Here is a 19,358-nt window from a genome sequence, read left to right on the forward strand (position 1 = left end):
GTTGTTTTTTCCCTTATGCCCATAATAAGTCATGCTTTGAAATATGAGAAAGGTACATGAAGGCAAAAGAAATTAGAAATATGCGTACTTCAAAAAAGAAGTTGAATTAGCAAGTTTTGTGGATGTAAAGTAGTAAACTGAAGGAAACTGGAATTGTTTATATCACTCACAAACCACACACCTCTCAATAGATAGTTGAGTTATTCTCCATATAATGTTTCTCTACATACGTATTTTTTTAGTTCATGTTGTAAAACCACTGCATGTTAAGTGCAAAGTCCACTTTTTCTTCCTCCACCAAAGGTCAATGTTGAATTGCCTGAGAGTTCCAGTCAGAAAATCCAGGTTCATTCCCACTCTCCCGCTCCCTAGTTCTATAACCTTAGACAAGGTACCTAGACTTGACTTCACTCTAGCTATATAACCACAAAGAAAAATGAAAAATAGAGGAGGTTTTACCACCAAGGATCAAAAAATTACCATCTTAGCCAATAACTCCAAGGAGTATATTTGAAAGGGCAATTATAGACCAAACTCATTCATGGACAGAGATGTAAAAATTATCAAAGTACTAGCAAATTCACCTCTCATCAAACATCCTCAGATCTTTCCTTCTGAATCCCCCTAGTGATGTCTACCTCTGACATACATTGCAATCCACAATTTTCCATTACCTTCTTCTCCCAAAGAAGGATGTAAATCTCAATTTACCAATATCTAAGCTTCAGTCCTTCCTCTGTTGGACAGCTGCATGACTTGGGGTAAACTGTTACGTTTTTAGCCTCAGTTACTTAATATGAAAACTGGGAATGATATGTTCTTTTCAGTGTTTCTAGACTTTAGGAGACCTAAGGACCAAAGATGTATGAGTGGTTGAAAAGTCATAATAAAATATATGGCAATGTATTCTCCCCAATGGGCCATGAGCCCTTCAAGGCCAATTCCTGGGTCCCATTGGTCTTTCGATTCTAAAAGTATCAAACTCAAGTGTCATAAAAATGAGCAGGTTCTTCACCTTTGGCTTTGACCTTGACTCCACCCATCTTGCACCAGCTAAGCACAGCAGCCACTGCAAGGTAAGATGGGGGGGTAGTTTGTTATTTTGAAATGGTCACAGCTCTTACCTCTTTCTGAATCCCACACTCAATGACAAGATAATTAAACTCATACCCCTTCTCAGTTATGCTGGTGACAGGACAGCCAGTTCTCAGAGACACTTCATCAGAATGCAAGAGGCAGTCTTGACCAAGTAGAGTCAGTGGAACAACAGCCCAGAATGTAGAAGAAGTACACCCTATGGACACTGTTGAAAGAATCCAAAAAAGAAAGATTCAGATAGAACTTTTTGTCCTAGAGGACACTGAAAGAAAATTTTAGCTTCTTATTAAAATATATACAGAGAGATACATATATATATTTATCTATATATATGTATATACACCCCTTAGAACACCCTTGACAGATGCAGTGTGATTGTTCAGATAAAGTCATAACAGTTGTGAGTGAAAATTAACCTCAGGTCAGACTTGCAGACTTATCTGGAGACATCCTCCATCTCCTTCACCCAGTGCCATTTCCTTTAAAACTACAGACTTAAGCTAAACGTGGGATGCTGTCTCTGTTTCACTTGCTGTGTGGGACTGCCCCGAGACTGGAGGAGCCTAAAGCTGGTATGATGGCCTTGGGTCTACATGACAAAACCAGTGTAAATGATGGGTGGGACACGAAGACAGCAGCTTCTCTGTAGCCTCTGGCCCTCCTCTAAAGCAGCCAAACACACCTTTTGTGGGTGAAGGGACAAAGGAAACCATATATTTGAGCAATATATGGTTCTGCCAATGTAATGAAGATCTGTACCTGCTGTGTCTCCTGCCTTGTATCCTTCTATAAAGCAAACTGAAGATAGTCTTAGATTAAAGCCTATTGGCGTCTGGTGAGTCTACCTGTGAAATCGAATCATCCACAGCTGTGGGCCCTCATTAATTCTACTACAAGGAATATATCCTAAGGAAGTTTTTAGATAGAGATGTAAAGGCATTCTTACAAATAAAGCTATCCATCACTATATTTTCATGATAAGGAAATACTAGAAATAACAAAATGTTTAAAGTCCTACATAGAAAGTGAACTTATCTAGTGACCTTTTTAATAAAGAAAGAGATATATAGTTTAGGTGAGAAACAATGACTGTAAAGTAAGCCACAGGTCTGACACATGGACAAAGTAAGTGAGTTGCAAATAAAACAACAGATATTACCAAAAAAAAAAAAAAAGAAAAAGAAAAGAAGAAAAAACACTAATTCAAAAAGATACATGGACCCCAATGTTCATAGCAGCATTATTTACAATTGCCAAGACATGAAGCAACCTAAATGTCCATCAACAGACATGATATGTATGTGTGTGTGTGTAGGTATACACACATATACATATATACAATGGAATACTACTCAGCCATAAAAAAGAATGAAATTTTGCCATTTGCAGCAACATGGATGGACTTGGAGGACATTATGCTAAGTGAAATAAGTCAGACAGAGAAAGATAAACACTGTATGATATCACTTATATGTGGAATCTAAAAATATAACAAACTAGTGAATATAACAAAAAGAAGCAGACTTATAGGTATAGAGAACAAACCAGCGGTCACTGGGGGTGGGTGCATTATAGGGGTGGGAGAGTGGGAGGTATAAACTATTGGGAGTAAAGTAAGCTCAAGATTTTATTACACAACACAGAGAATATAGCCAATATTTTATAATAACTGATTAAATGGAAAGTAACCTTTAAGATAGTATAAAAGATTTTTAAGCAGATATTAAAAGATAACTTTATGACTTAGGAAAAATAAATGAGGAGAGAAAAATGAAGATCTTTGTTTCCATGCCTCGATTTAGAAGTAACACAAAAACACTCAAATAGAGTTACAGATATAGAAAACAAATTTATGGTTACCAGGGGGTAAGGGGGTGGGGGGGGATAAATTGGGAGATTGGGACTGACATACACACACTACTATATATAAACTAGATAACTAATAAGGACCTGCTGAATATCACAAGGAACACTACTCAATACTCTGTAATAAAGTATATGGGAAAAGAATCTAAAAAAGAATGGATACGTATATATGTATAACTGATTCACTTTGCCATACACCTGAAACTAACATAACATTGTAAATCAACTATACTCCAATAAAATTTTTTTAAATAAATAAATAAATAAAAACAAGGGGACAGGGGATGACCAGAGATAGGGGGCTGGATAATGAGTAGATCAGAATGGGACACAGAAAAGAAAGCTGAAACTTCAAGCAGGGAAATCTTTTCCCCTAGGCAGGGTGAATGCGGTGGAGAGTTGTGCAGTGAAAAATACCTACATCTAAAAGGAAAAGTAAAAAATAGCTCTTGACATCCACCAGAGGGCAGAGAGCAGAAGCAAGAAGAACTACAATCCTGCAGCCTGCAGAACAAAAACCACATTCACGGAAAGATAGACAAGATGAAGAAACAGAGGGCTATGTACCAGATGAAGGAACAAGATAAAACACCACAAAAACAACTAAATGAAGTGGAGATAGGCAACATTCCAAAAAAATAATTCAGAATAATGATAGTGAAGATAATCCAAGACCTCAGAGAAAGAATGGAGGCGAAGATCGAGAAGATGCAAGAAATGTGTAACAAAAACCCAGAATTAAAGAACAAACAGAGATGAACAATACAATAACTGAAATGAAAACTACACTAGAAGGAATCAATAGCAGAATAACTGAGGCAGAAGAATGGATAACTGACCTGGAAGACAGAATGGTGGAATTCACTGCTGCGGAACAGAATAAAGAAAAAAGAATGAAAAGCAATGAAGAGAGCCTAAGAGACCTATGGGACAACATTAAACGCAACAACATTCGCATTATAGGGGTCCCAGAAGGAGAAGAGAGAGAGAAAGGACCCGAGAAAATATTTGAAGAGATTATAGTCGAAAACTTCCCTAACATGGGAAAGGAAATAGCCACCCAAGTCCAGGAAGTGCAGAGAGTCCCATACAGGATAAACCCAAGGACAAACATGCCGAGACATATAGTAATCAAATTGGCAAAAATCAAAGACAAAGAAAAATTATTGAAAGCAGCTAGGGAAAAATGACAAATAACATACAAGGGAACTCCCATAAGGTTAACAGCTGGTTTCTCAGCAGAAACTCTACAAGCCAGAAGGGAGTGGCATGATATACTTAAAGTGATGAAAGGGAAGAACCTACAGCCAAGATTACTCTACCTGGCAAGGATCTCATTCAGATTCGATGGAAAAATCAAAAGCTTTACAGACAAGCAAAAGCTAAGAGAATTCAGCACCACCAAACCAGCTCTACAACAAATGCTAAAGGAACTTCTCTAAGTGGGAAACACAAGAGAAGAAAAGGACCTACAAAAACAAACCCAAAACAATTAAGAAAGTGGTCATAGGAACATACATATCGATAATTACCTTAAACGTGAATGGATTAAATGCTCCAACCAAAAGACACAGGCTTGCTGAATGGATACAAAAACAAGACCCATATATATGCTGTCTACAAATGACCCACTTCAGACCTAGGGACACAGACTCAAACTGAGGGGATGGAAAAAGATTTTCCATGCAAACGGAAATCAAAAGAAACCTGGAGTAGCAATACTCATATCAGATAAAATAGACTTTAAAATAAAGAATGTTACAAGAGACAAGGAAGGACACTACATAATGATCAAGGGATCAATCCAAGAAGAAGATATAACAATTATAAATATATATGCACCCAACATAGGAGCACCTCAATAAATAAGGCAACTTGCACCAATGGACAGATCATCCAAGATGAAAAATAAGGAAACAGAAGCTGTAAATGACACAATAGACCAGACAGATTTCATTGATATTTATAGGACATTCCATCCAAAAACAGCAGATACACTTTCTTCTCAAGTGCGCATGGAACATTCTGCAGGATAGATCACATCTTGGGTCACAAGTCAAGCTTCAGTAAATTTAAGAAAATTGAGATCATATAAAAAATATTTTCTGACCACAGCGCTATGAGATTAGAAATGAATTACAAGGAAAACAACGTAAAAAACACAAACACATGGAGGCCAAACACATGGAGGTTACTAAATAACCAAGATCACTGAAGAATTCAAAGAGGAAATCAAAAAATACCTAGAGACAAATGACAATGAAAACACGACGATCCAAAACCTATGGGATGCAGAAAAAGCAGTTCTAAGAGGGAAGTTTATAGCAATACAATCCTACCTCAAGAAACAAGAACAATCCCAAATAAACAATATAACCTTAGACCTAAAGGAACTAGAGAAAGAAGAACAAACAAAACCCAAAGTTAGCAGAAGGAAAGAAATCATAAAGATCAGAGCAGAAATAAATGAAATAGAAAACAATAGCAAAGATCAATAAAACTAAAAGCTGGTTCTTTGAGAAGATAACCAAAATTGATAAACCATTAGCCAGACTCATCAAGCAAAAGCAGGAGAGGACTCAAATCAATAAAATTAGAAATGAAAAAGGAGAAGTTACAACAGACACCTCAGAAATACAAAGCATCCTAAGAGACTACTACAAGCAACTCTATGCCAATAAAATGGACAACCTGGAAGAAATGGACAAATTCTTAGCAAGGTATAACCTTCCAAAACTGAACCAGGAAGAAATAGAAAATATGAAGAGACCAATCACAAGTAATGAAATTGAAACTGTGATTAAAAATCTTCCAACAAACAAAAGTCCAGGACCAGATGGCTTCACAGATGAATTCTATCAAATATTTAGGGAAGAGCTAACATCCATCCTCCTCAAACTCTTCCAAAAAATTGCAGAAGAAGGAACACTCTCAAACTCATTCTATGAGGCCACCATCACCCTGATACCAAAACCAGACAAAGATACTACAAAAAAAGAAAATTACAGACCAATATCACTGATGAATATAGATGCAAAAATCCTCAACAAAACACTAGCAAACAGAATCCAACAACACATTAAAGGGATCATACACCATGATCCAGTGGGATTTATCCCAAGGATGCAAGGATTCTTCCATATACGCAAATCAATCAATGTGATACACCATATTAACAAATTGAAGAAGAAAAACCATATGATCCTCTCAATAGATGCAGAAAAAGATTTTGACAAAATTCAATACCCATTTATATAAAAACTCTACAAAAAGTGGGCATAGAGGGAACCTACCTCAACATAATAAAGGCCACATACGAAAAACCCACAGCAAACATCATTCTCAATGGGGAAAAACTGAAAGCATTTCCTGTAAGATCAGGAACAAGACAAGGATGTCCACTCTCACCACTATTATTCAACATACTTTTGGAAGTCCTAGCCACGGCAATCAGAGAAGAAAAAGAAATAAAAGGAATACAAATTGGAAAAGAAGAAGTAAAGCTGTCACTGTTTGCAGATGACATGATACCATACATAAAGAATCCTAAAGATGCCACCTGAAAACTACTAGAGCTAATCAATGAATTTGGTAAAGTAGCAGGATACAAAATTAATGCACAGAAATCTCTTGCATTCCTATACACTAATGATGAAAAATCTGAAAAAGAAATTAAGGAAACACTCCCATTTACCATTGCAACAGAAAGAATAAAATACCGAGGAATAAACCTACCTAGGGAGACAAAAGACCTGTATGCAGAAAACGATAAGACACTGATGAAAGAAATTAAAGGTAGTACCAACAGATGGAGAGACATACCATGTTCTTGGACTGGAAGAATCAATATTGTGAAAATGACTATACTACCCAAAGCAATCTACAGATTCAATGCAATCCTTATCAAATTACCAATGGCATTTTTTACAGAACTAGAACAGAAAATCTTAAAATTTGTATGGAGACACACAAGACCCCGAATAGCCAGAGCAGTCCTGAGGGAAAAAAATGGAGCTGGAGGAATCAGACTCCCTGACTTCAGACTACACTACAAAGCTACAGTAATCAAGACAATATGGTACTGGCACAAAAACAGACATATAGATCAATGGAACAGGATAGAAAGCCCAGAGATAAACCCACACACCTGTGGTCAACTAATCTATGACAAAGGAGGCAAGGGTATACAATGAAGAAAAGACAGTCTCTTCAATACGTGGTGCTGGGAAAACTGGACAGCTACATGTAAAAGAATGAAATTAGAACACTCCCTAACACCATACACTAAAATAAACTCAAAATGGATTAGAGACCTAAATGTAAGACCGGGCACTATAAAACTCTTAGAGGAAAACATAGGAAGAACACTCTTTGACATAAATCACAGCAAGATATTTTTTGATCTATCTCCTAGAGTAATGGAAATAAAAACAAAAATAAACAAATGGGACCTAGTGAAACTTCAAAGTTTTTGCACAGCAAAGGAAACCATAAACAAGACGAAAAGACAACCCTCAGAATGGGAGAAAATATTTGCCAATGAATCAATGGACAAAGGGTTAATCTCCAAAATATGTAAACAGCTCATGCAGCTCAATAGTAAAAAAACAAACAACCCAATCCAAAAATGGGCAGAAAACCTAAATAGACATTTCTCTGAAGAAGACATACAGATGGCCAAGAAGCACATGAAAAGCTGCTCAACATCACTAATTATTAGAGAAATGAAAATCAAACCTACAATGAGGTACCACCTAACAGCAGTTAGAATGGGAACCCTCTTGCACTGTTGGCGGTAATGTAAATTGATACAGCCACTATGGAGAACAGTATGGAGGTTCCTTAAAAAACTAAAAATAAAATTACCATCTGATCCAGCAATCCCATTACTGGGCATATACCCAGAGAAAACCATAATTCAAAAAGACACATGCACCCCAATGTTCATTGCAGCACCATTTACGATAGCCACCTCATGGAAGCAACCTACATGCCCATCGACAGACAAATAGATAAAGATGTGGTACATATATACAATGGAATATTACTCAGCCATAAACAGGAACGAAATTGGGTCATTTGTTGAGACGTGGATGGATCTAGAGATTGTCATACAGAGTGAAGTAAGTCAGAAAGAGAAAAACAAATATATTAACACATATATGTGGAACCTAGAAAAATGGTACAGATGAACTGGTTTGCAGGGCAGAAATTGAGACACAGATGAAGAGAACAAACGTATGGACACCGAGGGGGGAAAACCGCTGGGGGGGTGGTGGTGGGCTGAATTGGCCGATTGGGATTGACATGTATACACTTATGTGTATAAAACTGATGACTAATAAGAACCTGCTGTATAAAAATAAATAAATAAAATTCAAAAAAAACCCAACCCAGCTCTTCTCTCAAGCATGAGGATAAACTAGATAAATCACTTGCTTTGGGAGGGTGGGGAGGTAGAAGGCAAAAGGGAGGAAGCAACATCACTACAGAAGTCAGGAAAATAAAATGGCAAGTCACTTCTACACAAAAGAGCACACGGCAAAAGACCCAGCAACGTCCACACCTTCAGCAAAACGTGAGGGTTGCTCTTGTACCTGACTCTTGCTCAGAAAACGCCAAAATTATGCAGAAAAGTAAAGATGATCGTAACCCCACAGAAGCCTTCACGATGTCAGCCCCCAACCAAAGACCCTGGAAAAACACAGGAAATTGGTAGCACCTGGCCTGTTTTGAATAATTTTATAGCCAATGCCACACACAGCTGACTGCGTTTACAAGTCACTTTGTGCTGATTGATTTTATTTTCCAGGAATATGGATTGTTTTTGCTGATTCAAATTGCTTAATATCTGGAAAATATGGAAAGCACAAAGAATGAAATTAAACTCTTTATAAAAGCCACCATTTTTTATATTCAGAGAAAGACTTCTTTCTACCACCTAAAACTTGACATTCTCCTGATCACTCCAGTACCGAAATCAGGAATGCAAAGAAAGTGCCACCAGCGAATCTTTGAGAACTGTGACTTTTCCAGGCCCTCTGACGTTCCTGGGAGAAGATGTTCAGAGTGTCAGTGTGTGTTTATCGAGTTGTTGGGGAATTACATTTAGGGAGATATTTTAAGCCAGTGGTTTTCAAACCTTAGCAGGATCAGAATCACCTGCAGGGCTTGTTAAAACACAGATGGCTAGGCTGTGCCCCAGATTCCAATTCGAGGCTGCCATGGGGCCCAAGAATGTGTGTTTCTGAAAGTTCCAGGTGATGCTGATGTGCTGGTCCCAGGACCACACTTTGAGAACCACTGACTCAGATAATATTACTTTAGAGAACCACACAGTTCAATGGCTCACAAACTTTAGGTTAATTATCAAAATTATCAGGAGGGTTACTTAAAAATGTAGATGTCTTAGTTCCACTCCAGTCCAATGGGATCTAATTGTAGCTGAAAGCTTTAGAGTACATCTGAATCACTGCAGGTTCTTCTGAAAAAATGTACATTTCTAGAGTCTAAACCAGAGGGACAAGGCCCAAGAATCTGCATTTTTAACAATTGCCCCAGGTGATTTGTGGAGGCTCATACCTTGAGAAACCTGGAGCAGAGGTCCTCAGGACTACTGATGAGGGAGGGAGGGAGGGAGGCCTCCTATTCTCCTTCAGTGATTTCCATTTCATTTTCATCTGTTTTACGTTAGAGCCTTCTTTTTTTAACCACCAACGTTATAAATCCTCTATGTCCTTTGAAGTATAAGATCTTAATATTAAATTAAAAACTAGATGTGACTAGAGGTTGCTCCATAAATGTCATCTTTGATACATCAATGAGGAATAAAAAAATGATTCCAAATCCTACTTTCCTTCATATATTTCTGGTATTTCCAACACCTATATAATATAAATGCTATAAATGTAAAACAAATGTTTTATAAATTTATAAATGTAAAAATGTATTAATTTATAATTTATACATTTATAAATGTAAAACATTTATGTTATTTGTGCTAGTAGTTGTGCTCTTTTGAGGATCTGGAATGATCTAAAAGAAAACAGAGAGACCCGTCCAACCAGCATGATATTGGGCCTAATTCCAGAATCAGCAATCTGAACAAAGCCTTTCCATAAGAGGAAAAAAAAAAAAACTTCACCCAAGGCAGCATTTCCCTCCTCCCAACTGTAGCTTCTTCTAGACATCCACATATTATAATAGGAAAAAAGTGGTGGGATAAATCAGCATGCCACCAGGCCATTGTGTATCACTTCCAGATCTGGGAAGGAAGGACCTCTGCTCATGACTCAGGCTTTAGAGGGCTTCACTCTGGCCTTCTCCACTGTGCCCTTCGCCTGAGGGAGAAGATGTGTTGGATCAAGAGGACAAGCCACCAAGAGCCCAAACCTCCAGAATTTTCTACCCAAATGGCCCTCATTTCACAACCAAGGCCCACATGGGTCTCTCCCCTGAGTCTGTCCTCCCTGGTGTGGGTACCCCTTGGCCCAGTGGGTGACCAAAAGGTAGTTGCCTACTAGAAATATGACCAGAGCTTGGACACGTCATTTGTAGTGTCCACACCCATGCTCTCCATGTGTGTGGGGCCCCTCACAACACAGATTGGAGTGGGATTGGGAAGAGAGGAGAAATTGGGCCACAGGCTATGGGTAGGAGAGTGAAGTGGAGTGGAGACAGATGGTGGCTCTCACCACACTGCAATGTTCCAACACAGAACTCTGAGGACTCTGAAAATTCCAAATTAAAATCTGCCTTTCTCATTATGAAAGTTGGTTCGTCAAAATAGGAGGCCAGAACATATCTTGTTTAACAGTTTCTATGATTGATTTATAATTTTTATAAGATATCTGGAACATGTGCCTCCACTTGTACCCTTGCTCCTATCCCCATATATGCTGGATAGGAACGGACCTGGGCCATTTGGGCTCAGCTCAGAGTAGCTGGTCTTGGGCCATATCTACTGATCTCCTTGGAAGCTCTTAGGACCTTGTCTAGCTCAGCCAACGACCTTGAAGGACCTGGATTTTACTAGACATCTTGGTTCACCCCTCAGTGTTCACCTCTAGTAAATCAAGCAAATAAACGGAATTACATAAGTCCTGTTTAACAGCAGGTACAGAGGAGAAACAAAAGGAGTACAGATTATCTCATAGTGCATTTACCTGATTAGATAAAGAAAGACTGAATAATAAATGACTCTAACGTACTTAATACTTGGGTGACCTTGACTCCAGACCCTAGATGATTAAATCCTGAATTCTCTCTCAACCTTGCTGGAAACCACCTCAATCTTTTACTTTTATTTTCTAGTTTGTTCCTATGTAAACTTCTAACATTTATTGCAGTGTGATTATAGGCCAATATATGTTATTAATTTATTATTTGGTTTAAGCATCTGGGGCGCTTCCTTTCAGCAATATTTGACAACCTCTAACATAGCAGGCATCCTGCATGGTGCAGTAGGAGATACAATGGTGAACAAGGAAGATTGACCCTTGCCTTTGAGGACCTCACTGGCAGGGAAACAAACACAGTTAAGAAATATTGATAATTCTGCAAATAACTAATTGCAATTCTTGTATGTGCTACAAAGGAAAGTACAGAGTGCCAAGGGTGTAGATAACAGAGGAACATAACCGAGTCTGGAGGTGCCACGAGAGTGTCCCTGAGGAAGTACAGCCCCCCCGTAACCACAAGGGATGCCTGAAACAGAGGATAATACCAAACCCAATATATACTGTTTTCCCTATACGTACATAGCTATAATAAAGTTTAATTTATAAATTAGGCACAATAAGAGATTTAGAACAATTATAACAATATACTATAATAAACAGTAGGTGAATGTGGTCTCTCTCTCCCAGAATACCTTATTGTAAGAATGTAATGCCTTTTCCATTTTAACTAAGCACTTTTCATGCACCGTGGGCTTCCCTTTTGCAGTCAGAGGTGTGACAGTCAAACTAGCACGAATTTCTTTTTCCCTCTTGATAATTTCATGGGTAGAAGATTCGTTCTTACTGTAGACCTTAGCAACTTAAGCATACAATTTTTTTCTTTCCTTATTAAGTGGAGAACTTTCATCTTTTCACTTAAAGCAAGCACGTATAGCTTCTCTTTGGCGTATGCGAATTGTTAGCATAGCGCTTTGCTACTCTGGCGCTTTGGGGCCACCATTAAGTAAATAAGGGTCACGTGAACATGAGCACTGTGATAACACGATAGTGGATCTGATAACCCTGACAGGTGCTAAGTGAGAACATCTAGAGTACGTAGATGTTTAGATTTTGGATTCTGTTGGATGTGAGAACATCTAGAGTACGTAGCATGAGAAAAAATAATAGTTTAATACAAAGCCCTGAGAACACACAACATTTAAAGTTTAAAAATACATATATTGGTAGTGAGTACAAAGAAGGAGTAGTCAAAAAAACTGGGAGGACAACAGGGGTGGAGGTTGATGCTATTGCCACAAAAGCGATGTGGGAAATGTGTCTCAAACTGGAGAATCAACTATATTCAAAGCTTTTAAGAGTTCAGGTGGAAAAGACAACCCACAGAATGGGAGAAGTTATTTGCAAATCATATATCTGATAAGGGCCTTGTATCTATATAAGGAACTCTGCAATTCAATAATAAAAAAACAAATGTTCCAATTCAAAAATAGGCAAAGGGGGCTTCCCTGGTGGCGCAGTTGTTGAGAGTCCGCCTGCCGATGCAGGGGACATGGGTTCGTGCCCCGGTCCGGGAAGATCCCACATGCCGCGGAGCGGCTGGGCCTGTGAGCCATGGCTGCTGAGCCTGCGTGTCCGGAGCCCGTGCTCCGCAACGGGAGAGGCCACAACAGGGAGAGGCCCGTGTACTGCAAAAAATAAATAAATAAATAAATAAATAAGAATAGGCAAAGGATCTTTTTGGAGTGATGAAAATGTTCTACAGTTGACTGTGGTGATGGTTGCACCTATCTGTGAATGCTCATATCTGTGAACACATGAAAGACCATTGAACCAAAAACCATTGAAACCACCTGACGTGGGTGAAATGTATAAGATGTGAATTATATCTCAAAAAAAAAAGCTGTTTTTTCAAAAGGGGGCCAAGTTAAGTGAAAACTGAAATTTGTCCATTGCATTTGGAAATAATTTGTTCGTAATGTCAGCTGAGGAGTTTGATGTGATGGTAGAAGCCGAAGACAATTGTAGAAGTTAAGAGAGTCTGCCAGTCACTTGTCTACTCTAAGAGCCATTCCCTGCCCTTCCTCTGCTCAGCTCTGAATCAGAGGGCTGATCCCTGCCAATATCCACCCCACATGCCACCACACCCCTCTCCTAACTGGCTTCCAGTTAGGAGTAATCAGTGGGAAGCCAGATGGTAATGATTTACAGCTGGGTCTATGGCCTGTTATCTCGCTTTCACGGATGCCTGGGAATCTGACCCTCAGTTAACTCTCCTAACGTTAACTCAAGAAATTGTTATAAATTCACCTATACCAGGTATGAAATAAATGACCATCTAGATAAAGACTACATATTGCTTTGTTGTTTCTGCCCCCAGAAAGTGAGAGCTAGTCACGTCTACTTGAGGAGGTGTATAACTAGGTAGGTATAACAGGTGAAGAGACCCCAGCACTGCTGGTTTCCTTGAGCCAAGGTTGTCCATCTTCCTCAAGCCACTCATGGCCATGCTCGTATCAAGCACAGAGTGACCGGAACATCAGAAGCTGTGCCTGGGACTTGTAACGTCTGCTCTATGTGGATATTGTGCTTGCTGGTACTTTCACGTCCTGTATCCTTTCTTATGGCTAGGTAGACTTGATCCTGGGTGAAGCCTACTGTGCCTCATGAGTTTGATCATGAATCTGTATCCAACCTCACTGGTGCTGGTAGAGTAGAGTAGACATCGCTGGCAGGAGATTGGAGGGTGGGAGAAAAGGAGGATCTAGGGTACTTCTCCCCCTTAATCTCTCCTCATGAGACATCTCCAGTGAGGGTACCCTTGCCAGACAGCCCTACCTTCCACAGTTCCATTGGCTTCCGTTGGCCCCTCCAAGTCTCGGGTAGTGACAGTCTGCAGTTGCTAAACTCTGGGGTGCCTCATCTCCTATTTACTCTTTCAGCTATTCTAAAACCCCTCATTATTAGCAGAAAATGAGATAATAATCTGTGGCATGTGGTGGCATCACACTACTTAATTTGTCACCCATTGCTTCTTACAACGATGAGCCAGTTGAAGGCAAGACTTTTGAAGATCAGTTAGCTTCTGCAGTTGGCTATGACAGCAACAATAATGATTTAGGAGAATATGGGGTGCTACTTCTGACATCATGGACCAGCTTACAGGAATAAAATTTTAAATTTAAGATCTTAAGTTCTCTGTTTGACCTATGTTCAGAAAACCAGAGACCTTCTATACAAGCCTGACAAGATGTCATTATTTCTTATACCCACAGGCCAGAGGAGGCTGAGAATTAATGCCAAGAGCTAACTGTACAGCTTGCAGAATTACAATGCAAGTATAGCTTACAGCCCACTAAAGTCTCTGTTGTAAGGATTTGATCACTGACTAGGAAGGAGTGGGATCCTAAGAATCAAGATAGGTATTTTGAATATACTTGAAAGGACCTGAGAATCTTAATCATCTACTCAATTTGAAACTTTCTTGTTAAAAGAATTAGCTTCTCCTATCCTGGCTGAACAGCCTAGGCTTCCTTTGCTTAAAGACCCTATAATAACCTAATTTGAGGCAGTTTTCCTGCAAGGATATGGCTGTTCTCCTTAAAGCCTAGACCTATGACCACTCATTTTCTCTGGAACCATCACTAGGGTTAGATCCCACTATGCCCCAGGAAGACAAGTGCAAAGTTTGATCCAACAGGAGACAGCTTAAACACAAAAATAATTACGAGATCTTTCTAATTTACATTTGCAGAAACCTAGGAAAGATATTTGGAATTGGATTCTTGGCATATTAGATCAAAGAAAACAGAATATAATGTTGGATCATGCCAAATATTAATGTAGATGCAGTTACCAGAGACTATGAACTGTGCTAACTTTAGCTATAGGAAGTGACCCCAACATTTTACTTGGTTGAAAGCAGGACTTAATAGTGACCTACATTAGGAAGAATGAGAGGCCAGAAATGCACTGTCAAATGCTTAAGGAGATGGGAATGTTGAAGAGAATTTATATCATGTGCAACCCACTCACCTAGCCTCTCTCTTCCTTGGGAAAGTCCAGAGAATACTCTCCTAACTATGACATTAGGAAATGAACTAGTGATGGGAAATGGTTGAGAATGATAGTGAGACACTCGACCATTGAAATTATCTCAGTCAGTCTGATGTGATCCTAAATTAGCCAAGATTAGATGACACTACTTAACCATCAAAGACAAGGTTGGAGCAATTACTATAACTGGTAACAGAACCAGAGTGACAATAGAAGTGTTTTGACTGATAGACATCAGCTAATGAATAATGAGGTAGCTAGAAATGAAATAGATGGTCAGCTTACAAAAGTATTGCTTGAAATATATAACTGGAAAAAATTCTAAGTATCACATGTCAGTTATTGACTGCTGTGTAACTAATCACTCCAAAACAGTGGAGTGGATTACAATCATTTTCTCACAAATCTATGGGTCATCAATTTGGGCTGGATTTAGCTGGATAGTTATTCTATTAATTTTGCCTGGGGTTATTCATGTTATTTTATTCATCTGGTGGCTAAACTAATGCAAAATGATCTAGAATCACTTCACTCCTTGGCGGAGGTTGGCAGGCTGATGGCTAGACTGTCTCAGTTCTCCACAATATGGCCCTTCCAGCAGGCTAGCTCATGTTCATACACATGGTGGGTCTCCAGATTCACACAACAGAACTCAGTGCAAAAGCAACTTTCAACCTTCCACTTACATCTTATTTGCTAACTTCCTATGGACCCAAGTAAGTCACATGACCAAAGTCAAGTCTAGGATTAAGGAGATCTCCTGTATGGAAATATAAATTTTACAAATGTTAGTATACAGGTGTCGCATAAAGCCTTGAGATTTAACGAGATCACTAAAGGAGAAAGAAGAGTTCCAGGAACTGAACCCTAGAATATTACAACTTTTAGAAAATCAGGCACGTTACGAAGAACCAGCAAGAGAAAACGAAAAAAGGATCACTCAGAAAGGTAGGAAAAAAACTCCATAGGGCTTCCCTGGTGGTGCAGTGGTTGAGAGTCCGCCTGCCGATGCAGGGGACACGGGTTCATGCCCCGGTCCGGGAAGGTCCCACATGCTGCGGAGCGGCTGGGCCCGTGAGCCACGGGCGCTGAGCCTGCGCGTCCGGAGCCTGTGTTCCGCAACGGGAGAGGCCACAAGAGTGAGAGGCCCGCGTACGGCAAAAAAAAAAACCCCAAAAAACAAACCAAAAAAACTCCATAAAAGGATGGTGTTCCAGCCAAGTAAAGTAAGTATTTGAGGAGAAAAGAGCAATCAATCATCAGGTGAAGTAAATGAGAATTTTAAATTCACAATGAAACCAGCAGTGTGGAAGTGACTTGTGATCTTGATAAGACCAGTTTCAGCAAAAGGGTGAGGGTATTCAAGCCTAAATAGAATAGTTTTAAGCCAGAAATGAGAAAACAGTTTTTAGCTGCAGGACATTGCTTCTGATATAATAACTAGGAAATGACACATTTTTTTATTTTTCTAATTTTTATTGGAGTATAGTTCATTTACAATGTTGTGTTGGTTTCAGGTGTACAGCAAAGTGAATCAGCTATACATATACATATATCCAGTCTTTTTTTAGGTTCTTTTCCCATATAGGTCATTACAGAGTATTGAATAGAGTTCCCTGTGCTCTACAGTAGATCCTTATTCGTTATCTATTTTATATATAGTAGTGTGTATATGTCAATCCCTAACTCCCAATTTATCCCTCCCCCCCTTAGATTGGAAAACTGTGGAAGTAATGCAGACTGAATGAATTAGAGGTAGTAGAATGTGACCAATAAACGGATCTGTCCACTGTAATGGACAACAGAGGCAAACCCATCAGTGATCAACATATTAGCATTAGCAGAGGAAAAAAATGGAGGAAAAGATGTCATAATTAAGCCCATAGCTAAGGTGACATACTCTCTTTTTTCCCAACTTTATTGATATATAATTGACAAACAAAAATTGTATATATATTAAGGTGAACAACAAGATGATTTGATATCCATATATATTATGAAATGATCACCATAATCAAGCTAATTAACATTTCCATCATCTCACATAATACTATTTTTTTGTATGTGGGGGGATAACACGTAAGATCTACTCTTAGCAAATTTCAAGCATACAATACAGTGTTATTAACTAGAGGCACTATACTGTACATTAGATCCCCAGAATCTATTCACCTTATAGCTGAAAGTTTGTACCCTTTGTCCAGCATTTCCCTTTTTCCCCCAATCCCCAACCCCTGGCAACCACCATTCTACCATCTGCTTCTATGACTTTGACTTTTTTTAGATGCCACATACAAGTGATATCATACAGTATTTGTCTTTCTCTAATTTATTTCTTTTAGCATAATGCCTTCAAGGTCCATCCATTTAGTCACAAATAGTAGGATTTCCTTCTTTCTCATGGCTGAATAATATCACATTGTATATATATACCACGTTTTCTTTATCCATTCATCAGTTGACGGACACTTAGGCTGATGTCATAATCCTGGCCGTTGGCAACAACGCTGCTAAGAATGTAGGAGTACAGATATCTCTGAGATATTGTAACTGTGCTTGTTTTTCAACCAAAGAATGGTTAATAGTTAAAGCTCAGGGGTTTGGTGGACTGGTTCCTGTTTCACTTTGAGTTTTTTGCTCTGTTTCTGCCTTTGTTCTTGTTTTTACAGAACTATATGACCACTGACCCATAGAACAGATATGCTGATATGGACAATGTAATGACCACGCTCAAGTTCTAATATCAGCAAGGTACCTCGTGATTAGTGTACATATCTCCGAAAATAGAAGAGCAGCCCACCCCCAGCAAGTAGCCTGCAGCCGTCTCCTGCTTCCCTTCTTATATAAATCCTGCTAACACTTGAAGAGTTGGGAGTGGGTTCTTTCGGGCAGTAGTCCATTTTCTCCCTAGCTTGTCGGCTTCCTTAAAATAAAGCTACTTTTCCTTTACCCAATGCTTGTTTCTCAGTATTGGTTTCTTGAGCAACAAGCAACAGAAACTGAGTTCCATCACAATACTGATTTCATTTCCTTTGGATATATACCCAGAATTGAGATTGCTGAATCAAAAAATAGTTCTATTTTTAACTTCTTAAGAAAATGCCATACTGTCTTTCATAATGACTGTACCAATTTACCTTCCCACCAACATGGCACCGGGGTTCCCTTTTCTTCAAATCCTCACCAACACTTGTTACTTCTTTTCTTTTTGACAATAGCCATCCTAACAGGCGTGAGGTGATATCTCACTGTGGTTTTGATTTGCATTTCCCTCATGACAGTGATTTGAGCACCTTTTCATGTACTTACTGGCCATTTGTGTATCTTCTTTGAAAAATATCTGTTCAGGTCCTTTGCCTATATTCCAGGGGGATTATTTGGGTTTTTCGCTATTGATCTGTAGGAGTTCCTTATGTATTTTAGATGTTAATACCTTATTAGGTATATGGTATCTAATAAATATTTTTTTCCCCATTCCCTAGGCTGCCTCTTTATTTTGCTGATGGCTTCCTTTGCTATGCAGAAGCTTTTCAGTTTGATATAGTCCCGTTTGTTATTTTTGCTTTTGCTGTTTATGCTCTCAGTTTCATATCCAAAAAAAAATCATTGCCAAGACAAATGTCAAGGAGCTTCTTCCCTATGTTTTTTGTACATGTCTGTTAGGTCTACTTATTAGTTTCATTTGCTGGTGTCACATTTGCCTGCTTCTTTGTGAACACAAGTCTGTTTCCTTTGGTTTGCTTTCTCAATACAGTCCTCCTTGATGGCTCCACTGGCGTTGTACAACCTCCTACCTGGAACCCATAGTTTCTACATAGGAACTTTGGTCCATGGATGGCTGCAAAGATTACTATTGCTGTGGGGTTATATATGAGAGACCTCCTATTCCACCATCTGGCTGACCCAGAGCAAACATTGTAAAGCCAAACAGAGTATGCTCTAATAGTTTTTGGAAGAACTATGATAGACAATATTTCCTACATGTTGCATGTAGCATCCTTCCTGGCACACCCAAAATCCACATTTGATGTATATCTCTATGGTTTTCCTCCTGGGCTAGAAAACTCTCAGGGCATCTAAGGAAAAAATCATAGGTCAAAAACCACTATGCTTAAAATAAAAAAATAATAATAAATTAAAAAAAAACACTATGCCAAAGAC

General features: G+C 38.9%; 1 long non-coding RNA gene across 2 annotated transcripts in view; it reads right to left on the reverse strand.

Moving 5' to 3' along the window:
• LOC132493667 (uncharacterized) overlaps window positions 1–19,358 on the reverse strand; it is a 97,170-nt gene that overhangs the window by 25,876 nt on the left and 51,936 nt on the right. For both annotated transcript variants that reach the window (XR_009533010.1, XR_009533011.1), the window contains 2 exons: window positions 1,171–1,303; window positions 1,016–1,069 (listed from right to left, as the gene is read on the reverse strand). This is a non-coding gene — a long non-coding RNA (uncharacterized LOC132493667). The remainder of the gene's footprint in view (window positions 1–1,015; window positions 1,070–1,170; window positions 1,304–19,358) is intronic.

Source organism: Mesoplodon densirostris, chromosome 7 (assembly GCF_025265405.1).
Source record: "Mesoplodon densirostris isolate mMesDen1 chromosome 7, mMesDen1 primary haplotype, whole genome shotgun sequence".
Classification (NCBI taxonomy): Eukaryota; Metazoa; Chordata; class Mammalia; order Artiodactyla; family Ziphiidae; genus Mesoplodon; species Mesoplodon densirostris.